Source organism: Lytechinus variegatus, chromosome 10, assembly GCF_018143015.1.
Source record: "Lytechinus variegatus isolate NC3 chromosome 10, Lvar_3.0, whole genome shotgun sequence".
NCBI lineage: Eukaryota > Metazoa > Echinodermata > Echinoidea > Temnopleuroida > Toxopneustidae > Lytechinus > Lytechinus variegatus.
Genome location: NC_054749.1, coordinates 7381745 through 7406396, shown reverse-complemented (window position 1 = coordinate 7406396; position 24652 = coordinate 7381745). Strand labels below are relative to the sequence as shown.

General features: G+C 37.3%; 1 long non-coding RNA gene across 2 annotated transcripts; it reads right to left on the bottom strand.

Annotated features, from left to right (window-relative positions):
• Positions 1-932: 932 nt before the first annotated feature.
• LOC121423130 lies at positions 933-10160 on the bottom strand. 2 transcript variants are annotated; one of them, XR_005971240.1, is made up of 3 exons: positions 9747-10160; positions 7246-7497; positions 933-2222 (listed from the first exon to the last, which is right to left on the bottom strand). It is a non-coding gene; the product is annotated as an uncharacterized LOC121423130 (long non-coding RNA). The 2 variants fall into 2 exon arrangements; XR_005971239.1 differs by having other exon boundaries at positions 7267-7497.
• Positions 10161-24652: the final 14492 nt, after the last annotated feature.

Below are 24652 nucleotides of genomic sequence, written 5' to 3'. Positions count from 1 at the left end.
GGTCGTATCGCATATCACTGAGTTGCGCAGAAGACTTTTGTGAATAATACGCGAATCTCTAAAATGTCGTAACTTTCTTATTTTCATCCTATTTTGATGAAATTTTCAGTGTTTTTCTCCATTTTTTTCAAACCAGAAATTTTCTGGGCTGGACTTGGCCTTTATATACAAAGCTAGGAAAATGTTTCACAAGTTATCATGGACTGTGTAGAAAAATAATTCTCGCTGTTGAAATTTTACAATATAACGGTGTAAAGATGATTTCATATTTTTGTTCCACACTGTGAACACACCACTGAACACACTGTGGGACACTATGTTCTTTCCAGCAAAAATATTCTATTCAAAGTAAGAACATCAGCTCACAAGGCAAGACCAATTAACTTCATTTAGCAGATTTTCGACTGCAGTAAAGTTGACAAAGCGGAGAAAACAAATCTTTTAACGAAAAAATCCCAATGGAAAGAACACAGTGTAACACAGAAGTTGTTATATTCACACTGTTAAAATTCTAAAATTTTATGTGTCACAGTGCGTTTCACAAGTTATCATGGACTGTGTAGAAAAACAATTCTCACTGTTGAAATTCTCCAATATAACGGTGTAAAAGATGATTTTTTTGTTCCACACTGTGAACACACCGTGGAACTCACTGTGGGACACTATGTTCTATCCAGCAGAAATATCAAAGTAAGAAAATCAGTGTACAAGGCAAGACCAATGAAGTTCATTTAGTAGAATTTTGCAGATTTTAGACTGCGGCAGTGCACCTCTGTATACATCCGGGGGGGGGGGGGCAGTCAAATAATTTGCTGTACACATGCGTGAGTAAAAGAAATGCTTTTAAAGGAGTGCTATTTTTCAGTTTGGATGAGGGCCGCGCGTGCACTCGTTAAGGGTATCAAAAACACAATTTTTTAAGAAAAGGTTTTGAAAGACTGGTCAATGGTCAATCGAGGGACGTATTTAGGGTATTTTTTCAATTTTTTAAGACCAGCCAAACGTGTTACAGGCACGTTTCTTTGTGTAAATGAAGCCCGTGAAAAAATTGTTTGGGGTTATTTTGCACATAGAGAAAAAAAACTCGTTTAGGGAGTGTTTGGAAATAATTTGGTCACGCATGTGTACTGCAAAACATTTGACTTCACCCCCCATCCCGATATACATCTTAGAATTTAATCTCCGTCAAGACTGTCATTGTAAATAAACAATTCGATACATTATGGAAAGGTAATCGGAACTACAAATTATTGCGTTATAAGGATCATAATAACCCCTTTAAAGTTCTGCATCTGAATCGGGGTAATAAAATTCGTATTGATTATTTTCCATTGATGATTATATTTCATGGGATGCGCATTCCTGAAAATATGCAGCCAAATAAAAAAATGAAAATTAATGCTGAGAAACTTTTTTTCAAATCGTGAACTCCTTCGAGAATTAATTGAGTTTGAATGTCCACAAATGTATGTTGTATTCACATTTTGCATAATGGATTGAATGTATAGTTGGAACAACATTGGACTCCGTCATTTCAAAGAGTTCAGAGTATTAACAATTTTGAGAATCGATGTGGATTTCATAGTTTAATGAATATTTTAAATTTTGTGAAAGTGCCCGTTGCAGAAAGAGTGCAATCAATCGCATCTCTAAAAATCGTGCGCAACTTGATTTTCAACCAATCAACAGCGCGCATTTGGGACTTGCGATTGATATTTTGGTTTGCGTTTAAACGCAACCCTTTCTGCAACGGGCCCCTGGACAGTGACATACAAAGGACATTGCATATTCCAAAGACATTGAGATTTCGGGTAAAAAAAAATTCACTTCCCACTTTTTTCTATTATTCAGTATAATGCACATTCCACGAAGAATTAATGAATGATTCAAATGACACAATTTTGCTTTAGTTTTCATAATTGAGTAACAAAAAAATCCATCAAATTTGAGTTGCCACGGTTTCCGATGCGTTCAGTCTGATGCGAGTCATGATGCACAGGAAAGGAATCCTTAATCTCTCCGTGTTTCATCACCTAACCTTTTTTTGTATATTCTGTTGTGTTTTTCTCATTGTTTTTACCTGTGCCTTTTATTTCTTTGAATACTCTGAGACACCATCCGCGCTTCCTCTCGTAAGGCTCTTCAAAGGCTTGAAATGTTAGCAAACATAGGAAAGTTGAATACGAGGTCATCAGAGATCAGAGCTTGTGAAGAGTTAAATCCTACGAGAAAAAAAAAACAATCATTATAGACATAATTATAATATCAATACATAGGATATATGGAGGAAGGAGGGGGGTTAGGGATGAAAAAGACTTCGATCTAAAGTTATTATCATATTATTATCATTATATTATTATTACTATCATCATTATTATTATCATTATTATTATTATTATTATTGTTATCATTATTATTATTATTATTACTACTACTACTACTACTATCATTATCGTTATTATTATTATTACTAATATTATTAACATTATTATAATCATATTTATTATTATCATTATTGTTATTGTTATTATGAATAATATAAAACTAAAATAATAATTTTTTTCACTAGGGAATGTAAACTATAACTCAAATTGTTATATAATGAAACAAGCCTTTTCCAAATGTCATATTTTAGAGTGAAAATTTGTCTTACTTTCTTAACGTCACTGGACAGGGAATTCCAAATTTGGGGACCGTAAAAACAAGTATTTTTCGCAAGCGTAACACGATTTCTGTGCAAGTAGTAGATTTTTATTATTGTTGTTAATTTTTGGGGGGTCCTGGCGGGATATTAATACACTTTCTTATTTACTTAATAGCAGTGGGAAATTTGTGGGTTTTTTTTATAAGCATACAATTAAGGCATACCTTATGTCACATGGATATACTCAAATAAAACTCACATCAAACTTGTGCCATTCAATATATTATTTACAATTTATTTCAGTTAATTTTGTTTGATTTCCAATTAGAAATAAAGCTGGTTTCTCACTGATAAAATTCAGGACAAAAAAAATACAATGTAGATTCTCAAAAAGAGATATCACTTATTTCCACTTCAACTTTACCTTGTCTCAGACACCCAAAACTGATAAATATCTCTACAACTTAATATACCTTTGGTCGACCTGTTTCAAAGTTTCATTTGTCTATCTTCAACATACCTTCAAAATACCTTCAAAATAATTGGTTTGTTTTGCAATATCACAACTCACTCTATGAAGGATCCTGTACTGATCCACTCATAATAACCTCAATCACGTTCAAATATAATATAACCAATGTAACACTTAACTCAAACTTCTCGACCCTTTGTTCTAATCACATGTCAATATCAAACATTTCATTTTCAAAACACTGCGAACTCCATGCAGTTTACCATTTCGCCAAGAACATCATAAATTCAAATATAATCAACTTCGCTGTTATCAGAGTTTTTTGTTTGTCTAAAACAGTCGTCATTTCCTCTTAAGCATCGTTTGCCTCATCTCAACTCTAACATCAACTGTGAGGATCCTGTATTGATCCATCCACGAACACAAGTATTTATATTCAACATCAGTCAAGGACTGAGATAAAATAAAAAGCAACATATAATGAAAGTTCCCCTATAAAATCAAGTTTCTAAATAACTGAACGATTAATGTCCATCGGACTATCATTCTCATCAGTGTTTATAGTTCTATCAAACATTCCTGCTTCAGTTCGACAAACAATCACGTGTATACGTCACCAAAATCAATCGTATCTCTTGTTCGTTTACTTTCGGTGAATCTCGGGGAATCTCGTTGTCCTTCGCGACTTTCGGAAATGCTCGGCTTCAATGACCAGAAGTCGTCAGGGAATTACGTCCCACCTTGGCACCATCTAAAATTTAAATAAACCAAAACCTTTTCTACAATATATCCTAAAACAAATGTTTCTTCTCCTACTTGTAAATAACATTTAAATCCAATTCAAGTTTGTCTGACTTTCATACATTTATTTATCTCAGTTTTTCAAAACATTGATTACTAACTAGTATAAACTTCAACTTCAAATGAAACTTTTCAACAACATTAAAGTCTCTATAAACCCAAGAAAATGTATATTGATTTCTACAAAACTATCACAATAAATCACATTATATTATACATGCTATTTTTCTTCTTTTTTTTGTTTTTGTATAACAAAAATTTTAGGATGGAAAAGTCATTTACACTCACCGATGACTTTCAGCAAAACAGGCTCAAAAATGATTTAAATACTGCTTTCTGACCTCATGCAGGTAATAAAGATTAGCAGTTCACAAAATGGAAAATAAGGCTGCTCCAAAAGAAAATAAGCCTAGAGATATGCCTTCAGAATTTTAAGGAAAAATTAATTTCTCTACTGGCTTCAAAACTGCACATAAGCTGTGTGCTCACCAAAGTTAAAATGGTGTCTGCCAAAACCTAATGGAAAACTACTGCACACACACCCTTGCCCTAAACTATCCCAAGCAGCTGGTCAAAAAAGAATGGATCCCTGCCTGGGACAAAAGGGACCTATCCAAGCACGGCATGGAAAAATCCACTGCCCTGGACAAAAGTAACTATTTCAATTAGCTATGGTCATCGATGGCAACCTAAATTAAAGAAGCTCTGCTCAGTGAAGAATAAAATCAAATTCCTGTCTCTATGCAACCTTGCTAGAGTACAAGATAAGGTTAAAAGGTTTTGCAAAAAAAGGGCAAATAAATAAATAAAATAAAATGTATTTTCAATGTGACACCTTAATACCTTGTAGTTCCATTCCCTGAAGTCCTCCACCGGGAAGGGTAACTCAGGGCTGACGAGAGTGGGAGTATTATTACAAATACCACGGTATTACAAACTACCATGGTAACAGGACTCAGCAGCCAATCAAATATCGAGATCTCTTTGTACCATCGATGGCGTTTTTAGGAAAAAAAAATTATAAAAATAACTTCCCTAGTGAACAAAAAACAAAAATGGATATTATATCATGTGAAGATTCGAATTGTTTAAATATTCAAAATCGAACCTACATTCAAGGGAATTCGATCAATACCATACTTCTCAAAAAGTTGATTCGAATAAGAGAAAAATCCAAGAAGCATAACACTGAACATTTCATCAAAGTTGGAAGTAATACCTTGGTCACATATGCTCTACGGCGACCGTACGGCGGCCGTAGATACATGAATTCGAGAGATTTCTGCGGCGGCCGCAGAAAATCTTCGGTGGCCGCAGGGTCGACGTACGGCGGATTCCTACTTTTTACAGGCCGTAGGGGTGGCCGTAGAATTTTAACTCGGAGTTATAACATTTTTTCTTTTCTACGCTCGCCGTAGAAATTAGACTAGCCGTAGGCATGGCGTAGAACGGTCTACGGCGGCCGTACGTTGAGCGTACGGTGGCCGTGCGGCTGCCCTCGTGTTTTTCTTCCCTCCTTTCCCCTTCTCCTATTGTGTTATCTGCTCGGAAGCCACCAGGCGCGTATTCAGAATTTTGCACCTCGGGGGCCCGCCCTATAATTTTGGCCCATATGCATGTGTACTTTTCGGAAAAAAATGGTGACCCCTCCTCGTCAGGCAAACAGGTGCCTTAAATGCATGTTGAATTATCTTATTTCATAATCACATGAAAAGGACAACTGCAGACAACTTTTTTAATTATGACTTAATAAAAAGCAAACTATCCATGAATATGATATACTGTAATACCACTTTAAAAAAAACAAATGTGACCAGGAAGCACAGATATTGCCCTTTCACTAGCGGCTAACTTGGGTAAAATATGATGTTATTATCATTATCATTATTATTACTATCATGGGGAGTTAAATGCTGATTTTTGTTGTTGTTTCCTAGGGTGTAGTTCTTACTTAAGACTAACGTGTTTATTAACATCTTAACTTTATTCATACAAACAAGTTAACATGGTTAAGGGAGATTTATTTCATAAGTCCAAATAAATAATGCGAACGCGATTTTTGATAGCTTGTGTATAGACCTGAAAATAGAATATTCTGAGAAGTTTTGTAAGCATGAGCAGGATGGGTATCTATCTATCTGTCAGGGCGAGCTGATGATTGTCTATATTCCAAAATGACCCAAAGTTTGGAAATTCTAAGCATTATTGGTAATCATGATCAGGATGGGCACTTAAAAATTATTCGATTATATTCCGTTCCAAAACTAGACATTCTACGCAATTGAGGTAATCATTAGGTAATCATTAACAGGATGTCATCTAACTAACCATCTGATGAGAGCGCGAAGCGCGAATCCCCAAATGTCGAATTTGCCCCCCCCCCCTTCCTTGGTCGAACATTACTGATCGTATAATATTCAGATCAGTATCAAACATTAATTTGGCGACCCCCCTTCCTAAGTCGAACATCAATTTTATTTAGGTAGGATTCCCCTTCAAGAAAAGCTCACCTGTGGGGGTGGGGTATCCAGCCTCATCCCCCAACCCTACCAGGGGGGCGTTTCATAAAGCTGTTCGTAAGTTAAGATCGACTGGTGAACCTTTCTTACGCGCTAATTAATCACCAATGAACATTTTAATAGTAATTATAATTTAGCACAAGAAAGGATCACCGTTGCTCTTAACTTAAAGGACAAGTCCACCCCAACAAAAAAGTTTATTTGAATAAGAGAAAAATCAAATAAGCATGACACTGAAAATTTCATCAAAATCGGATGTAAAATAAGAAAGTTATGACATTTTAAAGTTTTGCTTAATTTAACAAAACAGTTATGTTCCCATCCTTGTCGGTATGCAAATGAGGAGACTGATGATATCACTCACTCACTATTTCTTTTGTATTTTATAATATAAAATCTGAAATATTCCAATTTTATCTCTGTTGTCCTGTGGAACAACGATTAATTTCTCCCTGAACATGTGAAATTAGTATTGTTTAATACCATATGGTTCAATCAAGTTGGCCCTTATTGTCAAATCTGTAAAAGAATTATTGTATAATTAAAACAATAAAAAAACAAAAGAAATAGTAAGGGCCATCACCGACTGTCTCATTTGCATGTCACTGAGTTGTGCATATCACTGTTTTGTAAAAATTAAGCGAAAATTAAAAAGGTCATAACTTTCTTATTTTACATCAGATTTTGATGAAATTTTCAGTGTTATGTCTGTTTGATTTTTCTCTATTTATTCAAATCAACATTATCTGGGGTTGACTTGACCTGTAAGAGCAGCTTTATGAAACATCCACCAGGACATTATTAGTTACCACATATACTGACGATGTTACCATAACAAATAGTTTTCATGCAACGAAGCTCTGCTCGCGTCTCATCAAGACTCTGATATAAGAATTCCGTCATCCATGAGTCCATAATCTCTCATGGTGCTCGACGTCGAAGTCGTCATCATCGAATTTGTCTTGCTCCCATCAGTGTTTCATGGGCTCGAGGGATTCACTAGTGACTTGGTAGATAATGAATGGTCTAGATGTGCAGTTCTTGCCATTTTGCAGCCGACACTGAGATAAAATTGACAAGAAAATATCAATATTTAAAAGATAGGGGTGGATAAGGGAGTAAACTACAATTTTGCATTATCGTAATACGTGCCTCACATAAGTGACTCTCTTCCAGACTCTTGTACATTCAGTTTTAGGAGAATCGAAATCTTAAAATTAATTTCTGTGCTCCGGCATGCAGTGGCATGCTTGCCCTATTCTAATCTTATTCCTGCAAAATTGTTGCCAACAGTTGTCGTTAAAATGGTGGAAACTTGCATTTTATAAACACGATCTCTAATACGAACATGGTGTAGAGAACAAAGGGAAACTTAATGAAATCCTATTATATTCAGAAAAGAATACATTTCACCTTTTTCTCTTTCCTATTCTTTCCCTAACTTTTTTTCTTTGGGGGTAAGAACGCCCCCCAGGACCCCATCTACACGCCACTGCATTTTTATACGATCGCTGTTTAGTTGCTTCTATAGCTTGTTCTCCTAGAGGGGCTACAAATTACTAATTGCCAAGATATATAGCGTCATGTTGTCTTGATAAATCATTTTAAAAATACATATACTATACTTTTAGGGTCACCGTGGAGTCTTATCGTAGCTTTGGGCATTCGTCTTTCACAGCCCCCCCCCCCCGGCCTCCCAATCTCAAACCTTAATGAAATCCTATGATAATGGTTATGGTGAAGTTTTATCATTATCATCATCATTACAGGGCCGGGAACGATTCTTTGATATGGGGTTCTGGTTTGGAAACAAAATTACAAGATTATTTCCAAAAAGGTTTTCCTAAAAACAATATGTTGACAAGTAATAATAGATAATAAATATTGCGATGCACAGCTTTATATGCTTGTCATCACGCGCATTCTAAGCTCCTAAATATACTCATTTTAGCCAAGGGCAGCGGCGGGATAGTTTGACTGTGTGAGGGGGCTACCTGTTATAAAGGTGATGTTATTTTACACAGCCCAGACCTGTATTTTTATACACTTCTTTCCTTCTCTTTCTCTCTCTCTCTTCCGCTTTTCTCCCTTCCTTTTTTTTATAATAGGGGGGAGTGGCCACCCCTGCTGCCCCACATTGGAGCTGGCCGTCCCGTTAATATAAGAGGGTGAAAATTTTTCATTCATTTATTTTATTAGTATTATTTCAAAAAATGACTTACCTCATTGTTCAATGTTAGCTGTTGTCATTAGCCCACGTCTGCTGAAATAATACCAATTTTTAATATATTTTTTCCTGATCTAGTGGAATAACACTTATATTTAGACAAATTCAGTTTCTGCTACAGGTATTCATCATTCATCTTACCAAAAACCAAATTCGATTTAGATTTTTTCTAATTAAAAAGGGGGTTTGTGGGTTATATTTTTTTATTTCCAACAATAGAGGACATCACAAATAATAGGTTAAAATTTCAGTTTTGGGGAGCTCTGGTGGATTAAAAAAGTAATCCCTAAGATTGTAATGAATCACCGATTATAAATGAAAATAATTTTTTGGGAGATATTTTTAAGACCTTTTTAGTTTAGTTTATCGAGAGTGTTTACATGGGCTCTATAGGTTTCAAAGGGATCACTGGCGTATAGATGGGGGCGGCTTCGGGGGCATGGCCCTTCAAAAAACTTCACGATAAAGGTAAATGAGAAAGAGAGAAAAGGAAAGGGAAAAGGGTAAAATATTATATCATTTTCTTACTCTGTCAAAATCTAAAACCAAATTGTTTGTGTATTGAATTAAACAGTTCAAAGTATGTAAAAATCTTTTTAAAAATTATATTTTTGATTAAAAAGTTCAACATTTTTTGTTCGCTCTCTTCATGCGCTGGCAACTTTACAGAAATTTTGTTCCATATACCACGTCTGGCCCCCTGAATTATTTTTTGGGGGAGCTGAAAGGAAAACATCGGCAATTAGAGGGCACATTCTAGATTAGATTGAGTCACCCCCTATCCATTTTAACATTTATTTCTCTAGGTATGGACATTAATCTTTCAAAGGAATGACAAAAAATTGATAATTGGGGCTCAATTTACTTTTGTTCACATTGATTTATAGGTCTATGCAAATTGTAAAAGTACTGAAAATAAAAAAAAAATCAGAAAGGCAAAATATGAAGTGAGAAAATTCATTTTACTTTCCAGAATCATCTTTTAGAATAGTCGACCGCTACACTTCTTCGGTTTTGATCAACACGTGTATATTTCGCTTCATATCACTGATAAAAATCAGAAATTCAAATTATTTCTCTTACCTACATCGTCCACTTGTTGTTTTGTCTTGCATGCTGAAATTGTATATACAATACAGACGTTCAAACGTTCGATAAATATACAAATTGAACGGTTTTCTTACAATATTATTTGAATATCTGTAGGTTTTCTTCCATTTTCAAATGTTGTTCACAATCAATCAAGTAGCCCAGACTTTACCGTCTTCACTGATTGCGAAGTGTCGTTCCAGACCTTTTCAAACATGTTAGGGCTCAGAGTTATTTTCTACATTCCTTGCGTTCTACCCTGTATGTTAGTGAACTCATTCATGCACTGTCTCTATTATTCTGGAAGAGTGATTCAGATTTTCCCGCCATTGTGCGCTCGTATCACCCCCTGCGCATTACGTAACCGCCAAGTTCGGTGTGAATGCGAATGAAATTAAGGGTACCTCTTAACCCTAAATTTCATTAAAAAGAATGATTTCGTAGATTTTTAAATCTCTTTTCTGTAAATGAATGTATAACTTATTTAATCATTACCCCCCGACGGATCCAACTGGGGGCTCAAGCCCCCCCCCCCCCCTCTAAATGTTGAGAATCAGCCATATTGTCATCATTGACCCTCTTTTTCCAAATCGGTCTTTGCGCCCTTCTTTTTAAAAATCATGGATTTTGCCACTATTCAGTTTACCCAAGTATATGCTTTGTATCATAATATCGTTATGCCGATATGTATGTATTTATTCATCCATTTTATTTATCCATTCATTTTCTTCTCTCTCTATTATACCCATTTTCTCTCTTTTTTGCGCCGTCAATATAGAGCAGCACAGTACTTCGATCCCGAACTACTTTCGTTTTAACCCCACTCCCTTCGCTCTTTGGGCCCGTCTTCTCACATTTTCAATTTTTTTTTTTTTAGTTCGGCAGCCCCCTCGCTACATCCACGCTTGTCGTTATCACCCCAAGATTTGTCAAACACAACATTCCGATGAGGTGGATGGTGATCTTCCACGATCTCTCTACGATCTTCCACAATCTCTCTACGATCTTCCAAGATCTCACTACGATCTTCCACGATCTCTCTACGATCTTCCATGGTCTAAGATCCTGCAGATGGGGAAATAAATTCGATTTTTTTTTTCTAAGGATGCGCAGAACATAATACATCACAAAAGTAAACAAACGCCCCTGGACAAACGCTCATCTATCAAAATACACTCATCTTACAACAGTGCGAAATAAGCAACCTAATATTTATCAAATCAATATGTTTTTTTTTTGCATGATAGTGTAATACCTATATTTGCCATTTTGATTGGTGTGTTCTTTGTAAATGTTGTACATATTTACTTTTATCTCAGGGTCCTCAAGGACAGCAGTTTGTGTAACTGATGAGGCCAACCCGATTAAATAAAACTGAAAATAAATGAATAAATAAATAAAATAACAATAAAGCTTTGGTCCTCTTTTCGTATTCCATTTAAACGCATACATCTGGTTTTCGAAAAAATACACACCTCAAATGACAGAGCAAAATAAAACTTTGACCCCCTTGAAATAAACTTGGACTGCGCGCTGAAAGTCACCTCCATCGCTTAAAGCGGTTCTCGATTTCACTATTGATTTTTCTGTCGAAGCAAATTGTTCTATTCATTTGCGGTGAGTCACACTTAAGTTGCAGTCACATCTCTACTCGATCCCAAACCAACCGATGAAATGCCTTGCGAAATATAGTTACAAAATTTGTCGGTCTAGATTCAGTCCTGCCGATGTGACTGGAGCAAGCATGTATTGATCAAATGTCACAACGTTGTTTTGCTGAAGAGCTTTTGAAACCGTGGGCAGTTCGAAACCTTGTGCAGTAACAACGATTTCCCATCGTGCTGGGTTTCTTTTTCATTGAAAGGAAAACACGAACGAAAATAAAACTGTCAGTTAAAATTTGACGTTAAAAATTTGACGACTGACTTTTCAAGACTTTGAACTTTAAAGACACCCTAAATCTCACAGTTTTTCCAAACCTTTAAACAAATTAATATTATACCCTTAAATATGTAATTTTTTGTTATAAGGGAAAATGTTCACCAATTAATTCGGCATATTTCTACTCGAGATGTTGCGATTGAGAAGATTAATAATCTGCTGCATATCTACTTTTAATTAGTCGTTCGCAATGTCATACTTCACGAACAGATTTATGAATCGCCTCTGTGTATTATTTTTCACATGAGAACAGACTTTCACATATTTTTATACTGCAACATGCTGCCGCGTGCGAATGTTGAACTGGAGTATTAAAATAGAGGGGTCTCGGGGCCAGCCCCCCCTCCCCATTTCCGACTGCACTAACATATCTACTTTGCGGCATATATGCAAGGGAGAAAGCGACCGAGCGTGAAAATTTCAATTCAAATCTTAATTTAAAAAAAAATCTCAAATGCAATTTCATTCGCATTTCCCCAAGCCATTAATTTTCATAAATGAAGATAATACACTGAAATTTAATGATAAAGATTATTTCAAAAAATTACTTGACATTACGAAATTGTTTTCGGTTTCATCATGTTATGATATTGGTTCGAGTTCCAGAAAATTAGGGATATTTCAAACCCTAAAAAGCTTGATTTTTGTTGCACTTGCCTTGTGAATCATAAACATTAGAATTTATATTACCCCCCCCCCCTTGTGGGGTTTTCTACGCCTAATCAATTACAATTCTCATAGCTTTCAAAATGATGCCAAATCTGGAACCCGACCCCATGCCCCAAAAGAGACTGAAAAAGTATAGTAGGGCACAATATAATGAGATTCTTACACATTTTTAATGAATAATGCGATGATGCAAAGCGATTGAGCCTTGAAAATGCACTTTAATTAAAGATTCTAAAGACTAGTTCTATGCTTTCATTGACCTTTGAGAAGGGAGGACTCAAAATCCTCTATATCTATATTTGTGCTCTATTTTCCTCCTCTTTTTCCCCTTTTTTATCTTTTCGCCACCAGCAACAATGTTCTTCCATGTTGTGTTCATTTGAAGTGGCGGAATTCATTTTTCTTGTTGGGAGTTGAAAATTTAAAGAATTTCCTTGAAAGCTAGAAAATACATGACGCTGTGTAGGATGAGTGGTATATGACATCCATCAGTCGCTTCCACTTTCATAAGTGATATCTTGAAAAGGGGCTTAACATCACAAGAGGACTTTTGAAGTCAGGATCAGTTTCGATAGTCCCAGTTGAACTAATATATAATAAATTTTGTTGTAATCACATCTCTAAATACTGTCATGACTGTCAGTGCCTTGAAATACGCCTTGTGGCGTATCCCGCCACAAGCCTCGGCTTTTAGGGTATGCCTTCTTCCTTAAACCCAACATGTACATATTTATATTTTTCATAACAAATTGATTTATGTATGAACTTATGTTTACAAGAAAAATATGTGATGAAATGGAAGAAAATAAATGTTTTTATTTGAATTGAATTGAATATACCAGTCACTGACAACGAAAGGCAGACCAAAATTAATGAACACCCCCCCCCCCCCATCTTCCCGGCCGGAGACCAAAATGACATTTGCCCCAAACCTTCCAGAGGACTGATTGTGATCTGTTACCCTTATTGAGACCATTCTAACCATTCTAACCAAACAGCATCTACAAAATTTGGAGGGAAATTTGAAATCGTTTAGGGTGAACAATTCCAGCCCCCCTCCCCTCCCTCTGATCATCCTAGACCGCCCCTTGATAGCCGGTTATAGACCCCTTAATATGAGACTTCACGAAACCAATTTTTTCTCTCGTTTAGTCTTTTCTAGACAATTCAATTCAATTCTTTGGAAGTAATACACACGGAAACAAATTCGATGTTACGCTATTTTTCTTGTATCCTTTGCCTGTATTAAATGTGCAGCATGTTGATCAGAAGTGACCTAGCCAGACCTATCTCCCTCACCTTCGTATTGGTAATGTCGACACTTGTCATATCATGCAATGGTTCAGGTTCAATTAGCATTGACGTGACGCCAGACCAAGCCACTATCTCAGACGGGCAGGCTCCAGTAACTCTCCAGTGTACGCTCAACGATGCTGACCCTACCGAGTACAAGATTGAGTGGAGCCACTCTTTTCAAGGAGGCCGGGAAACTTTACAGAGCAACAGAACTGCCTACAGGGACATCGTGTCAGGGACACTCACGTCCTCATTGATTCTGTCCGAACCAGGCCCGATGTTCGTCATCAGTTTGTACGTCTGTGAGGCGCACTCTCTCGGCCGAGGCGGCAACCTAGTTACCTTCAAACAGTCTTTGGTGTCTCGAAAGACATATGGCAGAAGATTGGAATGCACCAAGTCTGGTCGTGAAGGAAGAGTCATCCACTTGTTCCAAGATGGCCCCCACGTTGATATCTCATGTAAGATTCCTCGAAGACCGATCGTCGTGCTCAGATGGAAAGCCCTACACAGAAGAAATGACAATGTCGGAGATTTATTGGGTTTTATTCGTGACGATTATGATGATGGTAAGTTGAAGGATGATCCTAGAAAAATGAACATATTTGTCAAGATCACACAGTCAGGATGCTCAATATCATTTGACTGGGACAGGGCTATATGCCCCCCCGGCTCAGTATATAATGCATAGTGGGTATGTGCCACGGAGGGGACCCCCATTTTAACATTCAAATTTCCATTCCAAGGCATGGCATTTTTGTCTTACTGAGAAAAAAACTAAACAAAGAAAGCCGCTCCAAAGCATAGCATTTTCTTCTTATCGAGAAAAAAGAAGAAAGAAATCCGCTCCAAAGCTTCGCATATTTTTCGTTACGCCGTTCCGATCGTATTGATGTCTGCTACAATGAGCTGCAACTTTGGTGAAAAGCGGCCGCTGAGCGCTGTCCGACCATCGCCCCAGCTCTGCGCGAGCGCACCCGGCTGAGGCCGCACTAACTGCATCATGCACGCGTAACCGTTACATAGGGATGCATACGCACTCACACGCTGGCAATCCGTTGCAAGGACCCCCGTTTTCACAATCATTTGTAGTTCCGAAGCCCGTTCCGAGGACACTCCTTTTTACAATAAACCTGCTCCAAGCTAGGCCCCCGTTTTTTTGTCTCGCCCGCGGCACACCAACACTTTTTTGGTCGAGTCCCCCCCCCCCCCCAGGACCAAAATCCAGTTGGATTTCCAGCTGGTTTCAATTGGTTTTAACTGGAATTTAACAATTTCCCGTTGGAATCAATTGAAACCAGTTGGGCAACTGGAAATCCTAACTGGAACTAGTTGGGCAACTGGAAATCCTAAATGAAACCAGTTGGGTAAATGGATATGACTTCCAACTGGAAATAATTTCTAACTGGAACCAGTTGGGTAACTGGAAATCCTATACTGGAACCAGTTGGGCAACTGGAAATCCTAACTGGAACCAGTTGGGTAACTGGAAATGACTTCCAACTGGAAATGATTTCGAACTGGAACCAGTTGGGTAACTGGAAATCCTAACTGGAACCAGTTGGGCAACTGGAAATCCTAACTGGAACCAGTTGGGTAACTGGAAATGACTTTCAACTGGAAATGATTTCTAACTGGAACCAGTTGGGTAACTTGAAATCCTAACCAATTGGGTAACTGGAGATGACTTCTAACTGGAAAGATGGGTAACTGAATTCTAATTGGAACCAGTTGGGTAACTGGAAATAAAACTGGAACCAGTTGGGTAACTGGAAATCCTAACTGGATCCAGTTGGGTAACTGGAAATGATTTCCAATTGGTTTCCAATTGGTAATTTTCCAGTTACCCAACTGGATCCAATTGAAACCAGTTAATTTGCATATTTTCTGCCAGTGTGCACAGATTAATGTTTTATGAGATTCATCATAATTTACAATGTATCTATTTAATTTTTTTCAATTTGAAGTTCCACACTTTTTTCAGGTAAGTGTTTCCAATACTTAGCAGTGAAAACCATGCTCATAAATGTTATAGATTATAATTAAAACAGATTCAAAGATAATTAGTACACCACTAACCGTTACCAAATTACATCAAATAAAAATACATATATTTGAAGAACTCCAATATGAATATATACATATTAAAGTCTATATTTTATCAATGCCCTTTACATTGGTATTAATAGACAATTAACACTGCTTCTGTGTTGGCATGAGCAATAGTTTGTGCAAATGCTAATTAATTTATAACTAATTAAGTTCATTCCAACTGGAAGTTCCAATTGGATCCAGTTGGAAACCAATTGGTTTCAACTGGTTCCAGTTGAAAACCAGTTGCCTCCAATTGGTTTCAACTGGAACCAATTGAAACCAGTTGTCTCCAATTGGATTTTAATAGGGAAATAGAGTGGAGTCATACCCAACTAACCCAAGGCAACGAAACTAACGAAACTGTCCATCGGGATGTCTCCTTGAAGACACTTCATTCTTCCAATAGTCTTTCAAATTTCGTCGCAAGTCTATATGTTTGCGAGGTTCACTCCCTTGGTCGAGGAGGAGCCCTTGTTGCCTTTGAAAGTTCTTCCGTTTCTCAAATAATCTATGAGAGAAAATTAGAATGCACTGACTCCAGTGGTCGAGGGAAGATCATTTACCTATTTCCGACAGGCCCATCTGTAAATATTTAATGTCGGGTATCACGCGAACCCATAGTTGAGCTGAGATGGAAGTCTTTTCCAGAGCTGAAATCATCAAATGATCTTGGCGATTTGATTGTTCCCTATCGTGATGATACCAGTAAGACAATATCTTTCTCTTCACCCTAAACAGATAAACAGCCTGGTTGTTCGTTCGTCTTTTTAAATATATTCACGATGGCATAGTAATGAATTTATCATTATTTTGTTTGCTGAACTGAAATGCTTGAATTTTCATCCTGTAGAACCCCCTTACATCGGTATGTTATCCATCTAATAATGAATATATCTAAACTTGATGATATAAGAAATGTAAATCGATATGTAATTCTTGTTCTGATATACATTGTGTTTTCTGTCATTTGTCTTCCTTCAGGTGTACATCTATACATCAATTCATCTCTAAGATGGGATCCTCGATTAAACGGGTTGATTCTTTATTGCCAAGCCCTGTCTTACCGCGCAACGGCAGCTGAGGTCGAGCCATGCATCGTTGGGCTTATCAAGGTAGTGCAATCACCGAGGATCGTCCCAGAATCTACCAGCATCAGTGTAGGTCTGGTTAATGAAGCCGAATTTTGGTGTGATGTGAGAGGGCTTTCGCGCCAGGCCTGTACCTTCCTGTGGACCTGTAAGCCCATGATAGCTGGTTGCCATCCAAATGGCGATGATGGGACTCTCTTTGTGGGTGTTGACGCAACTACTCAGATTCCTTCGAATGGTGAGGTTACAATTACTTGTGAAATCCAGTGCTCCCCGACATTACCGGTGAAGCCAATGCAACTCTGATTTTCCAGAACTGGTCTTCAGTCTCTCCTGCAAATAACCGCCAGTTAGTGTCAGGTTTGGTAAATAATACGTAAAATAGACTGGGAAAGTACAGGGCTAAACATTGATGGCGAGTGTCTCCATCACCCAAGGTTTGCCGATGATATCATTCTAATCACTGATGATGGCCTCAAGCTAGAAAATATGCTTAACGATCTCAACACTGAAAGTAACAAAGTAGGGCTGAAGATCAACATGAAAAAGACAAAAGTAATGTTCAACAAATTTGCTACAGAGCAAAGAATCATAATGGATAATTCTGAAATCGAGAGAGTAGATCATTATATCTACCTTGGGCAACATGTCAGAATGGATCATGAACAACTGGAAGAAGTTAAAAGGAGGACAAGAGCTGGATGGATCGCTTTTGGGAATTTCAATGACATTATGAAGAGCAATATGCCAATTTGCCTTAAAAGAAAAATTTTAAACAATGTGTTATACCGGCAATGACCTATGGTTCCGAAACCTGGTCTGTAACAAAGAAAATGGAACAGAAATTAAAAACCACTCAACACAGTATGGAACGTATAATGCTAGGGATATCAAAACGCGATAGGAAAACCATACAATGGATTAGGAACCAGACTAAAGTAATAGACATAATCAAAGCAATTAAATCAATGAAATGGAGATGGGCTGGCCACCTTGCAAGATCACATGATAATAGGTGGACCAAACGCATCACAGAATGGAGACCATGGCTAGGATCACGAAATCGGGGTAGACAGAAATTGAGATGGAGTGACGAGCTCACAAAATTCATTGGTATAAATTGGATTGCGTCAGCACAAGACAAGCACCTTTGGCACCAACTTGAGGAGGCCTTCGCCCTGCAGTGGGCTGAACATGGCTGATATGATGATGATGATCATTGACTTTGAGGCGACACTTGAACTACACTCTGGCCTAGGAGATGGAGCCACCCTGAAATGCGCCGTGAATACGACGGGGTATCAGCCAACTTTCTCATGGTACGTCGATGGTCAGAGAGTCGGATTACTGGAAAACATGACGTTCGACGGAGAGACGAATTCTTACTACCGACTTGAAAGATCATTCAGTGTTGTAATGTGCGAAGTTTTAATAGGTGACACCATTGCAAGGGTGTGGGACACTTTCACACATCTGTTTTCAAGTGTCCACTCCACATCAGTGCCCACCTCAACCGTGTCGACTGGAACTCTGATCACATTTGAAGAGATTTCAATCAGCGACAGCTCGATCGGCAGTTATTCCACTCACCAATTATCTATTAATCCAACAATACCTTCAGAAGCAAGGCTCTTTCAAGGAAACTCTCGGATATTAGCAATATTCGTCATAATCTGTGGTTCCACCGCGCTGATATTTTTCCTATGGATGGCTGTCAGTAGATTAACCAGACAGGGTAGTTCAAGCCAAGAGAATGCACAAAGACCAAAATATTCTGAACGAAACAGCGACGCCAAGAAGATGACGGTTACCTAACACCGAAATCTGCGTTTCTCTTGAGCCACTAGGCGTCGTGGGTGAATATGCCTATCCTGCTTTCGAGGGGAGGAATCCAAGTGATTTTCAATATGGTCCGGATGGGGATCCAATTGATTTCCTAAACGAAGCCCAATACGAAGATATTCCCTGTGAAGGCATTGTTTCACAATTGCATCAATACCAGACAGTTTCTCAAGATTATGCTTACGCAACTCACAATCCTTCACCAGAATCACAGTCAGCATCGTCGCTCTCATCGGCACCGTCTTCCAGTCCACCCCTTGTTCACGAATACCATATCGGGCATTGTTTCTTTCCACAAGACGATGCAATATCCAGTGAGAAGCCTCAACGAATATACCATGAGTACCTCCTATAAAAGGCAACGATTTAGTGACATGAACATTTATTTGGTATACCACTGTCACGTTGGTTTGACTTTTTAAAAAAATTTATTCACCTACTGCTGCTTGACACCAAATAAGGAATACGTAAAACTGATGAATACAGTTATTAAAAGATTTAATCATATCTCTTCAATCTTTCTTTTGATTTTTTTTCAACAATTGAAAATATTCATGAATATTGATAAGAAAAGAAACTTGAACCCATCATCTCATCTGGCCTGACATGCGCCACTCGGCCCTGGTGGTCGGTTCAGTTCCTGGCCTCCTCAGCTTGCGATGTCTCTTCCACTCGGCTTCCGCAGTGTTGCCCCTTGATGAGTAACCCCCTGATCGGAGAGATGTGGCTTCAACGAATTAGTGGACGAGATCGAGCCCCCAATGATGACATGAATTTTGACCAATCATGTCGGCGGAGAACCGGCGGCAGCTGGGGTCGTTATCTCGTCACCGACGTCGTCCCTCCGTTTTAACTTCGACTGGTTATACTAATATCTGTGGCCTATTCTAGCTTAGGTGGTTCTCCCTGAATTACTGAAATTAACCCCCAATATACCCCACCGTTACTAGAACTAACTGTACAATTTCTATAAAGTAATTCATAGAATTTCAATAACAGATGAGTGCATAAATCAACACATTCTTATCACTAAAAGACACTTCCTGTGTATCTGTACATTTACACTCTTCAATGATAAAGCACAGTATTAGCTATATTACCCAAGAAATATTTCTAACACTTGAACAAAATATGGCAACCACCTGATCTTATACTCTAAAGGGGTATCAAACGTTTCCAACGCTTGCTTTTGAAATATTCAAAACATATGTACATTTTTATCTAGGTCTTAATATTAGCAACACATGAGCTATCATTATAAACTCAGAACATGAGTCTAATCAAAGGAATTAAATTCAATATATTTCTTCCCTGACAACCACAAAGCCTAAAATGCGTCTGTCAAATGATGACTGTATTGATTGTGCATATCATGTTGATAATTGCATAATTATAACTGTGCATTAATAATTGTTGTGTAATGAGATGAAATTTTCATATTGTATGCTACTTGATTTGTTCTTGCAAATGCATGTCCTTGCAGTTTTAGATAAATTACTGTCTTCTATTTATTCTGATATGTTTCATCAATATAAGTACTATACAATATAAAATAGACATGAAACATTTCTGAGGCATGAATGAAATTCATAACATGAGGAGTAAGAAGAATCTCAATCTATTGTTTGTGTACTCTTGGCTAGTCTTAGAAATCACAATTAAAAGCACTTTAGCTTGGACAGGGGCATGTATTGTTTGATGTATGTCATGTGCGCATCTTTGTACGCTGTCAAAAAGGAGTCTTTTAGTGGTGATGTCATGGATTTGTGTGGGTCTAGCGGGAAGGCTACAGCTCAGACTGGGTAGCAGCCATTTTGTGAGGGTCAGGGTTTGCCCCATTGATATTGGTCACTTGCTCTGGGACTCCTTGCTTGAGTGAATCTTTTGGGCTGTCTGTCAAGATTTTTAAAGAAGGAATTTTTCAGTTTGTTCTGTAAATGGAGATATTAAAATAATGAAATTTAATATATAGTCTTGCTCTCTCGTTTTGATTATTGTAGTTATGTACCATCTCTCTCTCTCTCTCTCTTTCATTCCTTCCTTTACGACCTCTCACCAACCCCACCCTTTATTCTATTTTACAGGGGCGGCACCATTCCATGGGGGGGGCTGGGCTACGATGGCTAAAGGACCTCTATGAGAACATATGGGCGTTATACATTGGGTGATTTCCTGTTCGATTTAGTTGCTAGTGTTGGTGTCGGAAGCAAAAGATAGCTGTCTTCCAGAGCTCCAACACTTTGTCAGAGTTTATAACAATGGCCGAGATCACTTTGATGTCTCAACACCAAGTGACACTTGGTTTTATTTTTTGGTGCTGTGCTGATCTCAAAATCAGCCAACACCAGGGGCCCATTTCATGAAGAGTTAAAACTGTTGTAACTTTGCCATCATGGTAACCTTGATTTTAATTGGCTGCTGAGCCCTGTTGCCATGGTAGCTGCCATAATGACAAAGTTACAACTCTTTATGAAACAGGCCCCAGAACACCTACATAAAAATAGAACTTGAAATCACCTTGTATTAAAATAAAGTAATCCAAATTTAGTGTTGAGAACTTGAAAATGCAATTTTACCAGAATAAGAAGGCAATTCCTAACATGTGTATGGATAACTTCATCATACCAATCACAAAAATTATCAGCATTTCTCTTGAAACTGGTAATTTTCCTCATGATTTCAAGCAAGCGCTTGTCACTCCTCTCTTGAAAAATCCATCGTTAGACTCAGAGGAATTAAAAAACTATAGACCTGTCTCGAATTAAAGTTTGTGTCAAAGATATTAGAAAAGGTTGTTGCTGTGCCTCTCACCAACTATTTCTTGGATAATGAATTGTTTGAACCTTTCCAATCTGCATATAGGAAATGTCATGGGGTAGAAACTGCTTTGGTTCGTGTATCAAATGATATTCTTCGTGCTGTTGATGACAAGAAGGCTGTTTTCCTCCTTCTCCTTGATCTTTCGTCAGCATTTGATACTGTTGACCATGATTTGCTATTGGATCGGTTGAAATATTGTGGCATAGAAGGAGTTGTTCTTGATTGGTTTTCATCTTATCTTCATGATAGATCACAGGTTGTCAAGATTGGTGAAAATATGTCGTCTCCTGTTAAACTTCCTTTTGGAGTGCCCCAGGGTTCAGTGCTCGGGCCATTGTTTTTTGCCATCTATTCCAGTCCTCTTGCAAAAATTGCGCATAAACATGGCATAGACATTCATATGTATGCGGATGATACACAGTTGTATGTGTCATTTGATCCAACTGACCCTGCTAGTGAGTTGTCTGCCAGGCTTCGTTTACAAAATACAATAGATGATATGCGGTCATGGATGCTAAACAATAAGTTGAAATTAAATGAAAGTAAAACAGACTTGTTGATTATTAGTTCTAAATCACAAAGTCATTTGATTAAGGACCGGACTATACAGGTTTGGGACTCCTTGATTAAAGCCTTGTCATCAGTTCGAAATCTCGGTGTCGTATTTGACGAACATATGTCTATGGATGCACAAGTAAAGAAAATATGTCAATCAGTATACTATAATATTCATAATGTTAACAGCATGAGGAAAGTCCTTGACCATAAGTCTGCTGCTATGCTTATACACTCATTTGTACTATCTCGATTAGATGTTGGAAATGCTCTTCTTTTTAATATAACAATGTTAATAAACTTCATTATGCTCAGAATACAGCTGCCAGGGTTTTAACTGGTACATCAATATATCAACACATCTCACCAATTCTCCAAAAGTTACATTGGTTGCCAATCCGGAAGCGTATAGAATTTAAAATACTTCTCACTTGGAAAGTGTTTAATGGTTTGGCACCAAAATATCTACAAGACCTTGTCATGCCTTATGCACCAGCTAGAAGCCTGAGATCATCACACCAGCAACTTCTTAAGACTCCCAAGACACGTGTAGCATATGGTGCACGAGCTTTCTCTGCCTCAGCACCTTCTCTCTGGAATAATTTGCCATTAAATTTAAGAATTATACAATCACTGGAGACCTTTAAATCCAAACTGAAATCTTATCTTTTCTAACAGTATTAGTTATTGGCACTTTGACACTCATCCAAACTTTCTCATTCTTTCTTTTCTTGTGCGCCTCGGAATAGAATATTTCTAGATAGATGGCGCTATATAAATGCCTATTATTATTATTATTATTATTACCAATTAAACCATGTATGGCTGAATAAATTAATCTGAAAAGCAACCTTTTCTGCGTTCATTCATTGCCAAAACTTTGAGGGATATCGAGAATAGAATTGAGGTACAAGTAAAAATGTCACGAATTGCACATCCACATTCTGGCAATTTTCTTTTCAAATACTTATAGACATTGGTTAACATAATCAATGTTTTTATTAAACAAAATTTATGGACTTTGATGTGTGTTGTATTTTAGATCGTTCATATGGACAAAGAAAGAAAATTAAAGGAGAGAAAATCAAATTTGTTCGTACTCTTCCAAAATATATGTCACTTAAAAATCATATCTCTGCTTGGGACTAAATTTAAGACGGTGTTGCACCTTATTTTTCACTTTTTGAGTCACTGAATGATTTTCAGGTGCAGTATTTCAAGGGTTTTTTTTTTTTTATCTACAACACATCACAGACATGGGTGACAAATGGGATCTTGCAGCTCAGATTTTAAAACCGAATGTCAAATTAATATTAACCAATGCCATCAATATTGGCCCTCTAAATTTGAATTACCTTCTTTTTTAAGTCGGTAGTGGTGCCGCCCCTATATTCTCATAATCGTCATCATTTTCCTGGATTAGCCCATTTATTTAGAACCCAAACGATCCCTTCTATTTTCTCCGTTGGAGGAATATTTGGAAGGTCTAAATCAGTGGCATAATGAGCCAAAGAATTTGAGGGGGCCAGATGACGGACAGAAAAAAGAATCTAAAAGCGAGCAAGCAAACATTTTGACCTTTCTAATACAAAGTTCGTGTTTTTAATAGATTTTTTTTAGATAATCAGAAAATACAAAATGCACTCATTCCCTTTCATTTTTTTTCTTCTCCCCTTTTTTTCTTAGTCATGAAAAAGGTCAAGTACCCCTCCTTCCATTTTAACACAAGTTGTCTTAATCAAATGAGCTTCTCCAGGAAAACGGTGGCGAACTGCTTGAAATAAACTAGTTTATTCATTTTACATGAAAAGGTTTGCATTGTTTGTTTTGTTTGAAATATTGTGTTTTTGTTGTGGTCACGTGAATTCTGACCAGAATCTAGATGTATTATACTTCCAATCCGAATAAAGGAAACTGCTAAAGAATGAAAGCTCGGTATCAATGCGAACGGGGAATGAGCGATTTTTTTTTCTTATGGTATATTGAGTATTGATATGATAAACTTCAAACACAAACAAAAAGTGCAAAACTTTTTAGTTTGGAAAAAGTATGAACTTCAAAAAATGAAGACAAAAAAGAGATATGTTGAAATCGAATAATTGTCCAAGGTAAATCAATTTTAAAACCAGACGTTTTGTAGTTGATCTTTTTTAATCATCTAAATTGAATAGAATTGTTTTGGGGCTTCAGTTGTTTGACAGAGTAATCAGTACTTCCAATTGCGATAGTCGTGTAGATATATTGAGGCGGATTCTTTATTGGCTTTAATATGAATCAGTCTATCAGATTCCAATAATTTTAAACACATTTTGTGAAGTTCACATTTTTCATATATTTTACGAAAGAAAAACACATACTATAGAAAGGGGGGAGAGAGAGGGGGGAGAGAGAGGGGGGGTAGAGAGGGTAGGGGTGGAGTGGTAGAATTAATGTGTAGATTGGTGCAAACCCTCTAAAAGAAACTAAGTGGGAATTCTGTATAATTATGATTAAATGTATAATGATATGGTTAATGAAAAAAAGCGAAGCAGTAAACCTGATTAAAAAATGCTTTTGGCTGGAAAATGGAAAAGGATAACAAATGTACACCCCCCA